The sequence below is a fragment of the Leuciscus leuciscus genome (assembly GCF_965113295.1).
Source record: "Leuciscus leuciscus genome assembly, chromosome: 4".
Taxonomy (NCBI): domain Eukaryota; kingdom Metazoa; phylum Chordata; class Actinopteri; order Cypriniformes; family Leuciscidae; genus Leuciscus; species Leuciscus leuciscus.
This window is the reverse complement of record NC_138728.1, coordinates 53,725,581-53,728,879: the sequence shown is the minus strand read 5'-3', so window position 1 is coordinate 53,728,879 and position 3,299 is coordinate 53,725,581.

The following is a 3,299-nucleotide window of genomic DNA, read 5'->3' as shown; positions in this document are numbered from 1 at the left end:
CTGTCATTATTTTACAGCAAGTTAAATGAACTGGTTGTCATGAAGATCTTTGAGTTTGCATGTGTAGAGTGCTTGGTGAGATATGTGAATATTTTGTTTCTGTTTGGACAGTGGGTGGTAGGATGTACATCAGTGGTTTTCAAACGTTTTTAAGAGTGAAAATGTGAATGTAACAGAAAATAATTCATGATTGCAGATACTAGGGCTGAACGATTAATCGCAATTTACATGTAATCGCACTTAAATCGAGATGGCTTATCTGTTTGAAAAAAATTCATTAAACGGCAATGTAAATTGTTATTTTTCATTTGATTACATTTTAAAAGATTGATTGAAGACTTTGATGAGCCTGTCAGAATGCAGTTCTAGATGTTGACTGAAGGGGAACTGTAGTAATCCTGATGAAGTCGGCATTTATCTGTAAAGACACAAGACAAGACAGAAGCGGGAAGATATCTATATCTATCTATTTTAAAATCGCAAAGGCTGCGATTATTATTTTTTTATGCACAGCTCGTCATTGATGTATGACTCTGTAAACGCTGCTCACTCTGAAAGCACTGTGATTTTGAATCACTTATAACGTGCATTTGAAAAAACAACACGCGTCAAACATCTTTCCAAAACATGAGAAGCATTTATGAACCTCTTGTCCAACAACAGACAACATTTAATAACATGCACAAACTCACTTCATGAGGACAGTTGAGCTCCTCCTTCTGTGAGATGTACCTTCTTACACAATAAGGCAGTCGTGTATTTATGAGTCATGTTTAATCAAAGCGTTTCAATCTTCTGTTTCTTCAGCTACAGCGATAGGGATTTCCTGGAATGATGCGCCATTATTGTACTTCTGCGGCGGGGCATATTTAGTGTTTGCATGAGAGCGCCTGTAACGGAAAATAAATTGATTATGAATTGTGCCAAAATTGTTTGTTAATGTTGTAAAACAATTCTAAAATATTCATTGAATACAATGTATCAAGTGCATCTAAAAGAAAGGAATATGGGGACACCTACAGGTGATTAGGGTCAACTATAAATGAGGCCGGCCATTTTCTCCTCAGTTTTATGCAAGCTGTTGAGGAGAATGGTAGGTGGAAAATCTCTCTCCGGTCAAACAGAAATGAAATGTTGTCAGAGATAATTCTGTTTGTCTTTAAGGTCAAAATAATTATTTTAAAAGTGTTTTATTTCATATTTGAGTAATAAGAGACATAGAATTGATGGATAATTATCTTTATACCGAAACTCATTGTCGAGCACATGGTATTCATTGTGTTTCTATATCTGTATTTTCTCGTTGTTTATTTTTGCACTTATATTTATTTTTGACAGTTATGTGACCGGATGAGCGGTAATTCACGTCTGTTTGGTGTCATTTCATATGTCCTCTCAGGTATGATGCAATGCTTGTATGATATTACGTTTTCTGTATTCAGAAAAAAGACTGAGCTCTTAATTATTGATACAAATGGTTTATTGCTTGTTAAACTGGTGAAAAGAGTTTTATGCAAGCTGTTGAGGAGAATGTTACGTGACCGGATGAGCTGTAATTTTGATCTGTTTGATCTGAATCTGTTTAGTGTCACGCCAACAACCTTCAAAAGTTGAGGGAAAGACGGCTGAAGTCAATCAACATGGACTAATGTGAACTACCCAAGCATTGTCACTCATGACAGATACATGCCAATACACAAACACCGACTAGAAGACGGACAATGAAACATAAAACTTCCAAACGCAGAGGTAATGTGCCATTCACCCTCGCTGTTGATGATGATCAACGATGATGCTTAAATCCATTTGTCTCTCAGTGTTAGCTTGTAGGCTATTTCTAGATTCATCAAGGCACAAAGAAAATAAATTCTTTCTTGAAGATAACTAGAAGATAGAGTTCAGGAGGTTAGCAATAAAAAAATAATGTTAAACCTTTTTTATGTTGTCTTTGTAGGAATATTTTTGCCACTTTTTTTCACCTCTGAATTTGTCAGCCTGCCTATTTTTTATTATTTATTTATGTATATATTAATGTATTTATTATAAAATGTAGTTTTTTTATTATAAAATATAAAAAATTATATTTTATTTTTATTATAAAATATATATATTAAACAAAAAATTTATTATTATTTATTTATTTATTTATATATAAATAAATGTATTTATTATAAAATTTAGTATTTTTTATTATAAATTAAAAAAATATATGTAATTTTTATTATAAAATAAATATATATATTTTTTTATTATAAAATTCTCTCAGTCTCTCTCTTTCTCTGGTATCGAAATGGTGCAGAGAACCGTGAAATTTGCCTGGTATTGGTACCCAGTTACTGAAATTTTGGTACCGTGACAATACTAGTCACGTCAATTATACACAAAATATTCCCACAAAGACAACGTAGTGTATTTTGCCATCTTTACAATATGATTTAACATATTCTTATTTTTTATTGCTAAACACTGTAACTCTGGCTGAGCTTGCCTTCAGTTATCTTAAAGAATGAATTTATTTTTCTTTGTGCCCTGATGAATCTAGAAATATACATGGGCTATAGACGTCATATTGAGAGAGAAATGTAATTGATCATCATGTTTGTACACAGCGAGGGTGAAATACCTCTGCTTTTGGACGTTTTGTGCTAGTTTCACTGATGCCCTTGACACACACTCATTATCTCAAAACAGGTTATATTTTTCATCCATTTACAGTGACTTCGGAACCAAACAAGTTTACACTAAAATGATGAGCGTTTTGAAGTTTAACCGCTCAAACATTATCGTGAGTGGACAAAGAGCTCTTCACACACTTCATAGAGAGACACATATGTATACACACGGTTCCTAATGGTGTGTGTAGTCTGTACTACCTGTGCTTTGACATCACTTCATCGCATTCACAATCATTTGTGCTGACCTCTGCTGGCTGCGTCAACAACACAATCGTATTTTGATCTCTACGTCTGGCATCTGTGCAAAGAAAAAAAAAAGTTGAATGATTGCATGGTAAATCATCATGGAGATTAATTTTTAAGATTTTATTTTATTTCACGTATTTTATTTTTTACGTGATGTGTTTTGTCTGCATTTCTGTTATAACTGTTTATTTTATAGCATTTGGCTGATGTATATGCTGATATATCTGCATTAAGCTTATAACATACGGTCCTTACCAGTGATTCACCATCTCCGCAGCTGATTGAGAATATTTGTCTCTCTTATCATCTTCTGATTTTATGCTTCTCAATTTCATTATACAGGCGTAACAAAATGAAGGGTAAAGTCTGTCCACAAAG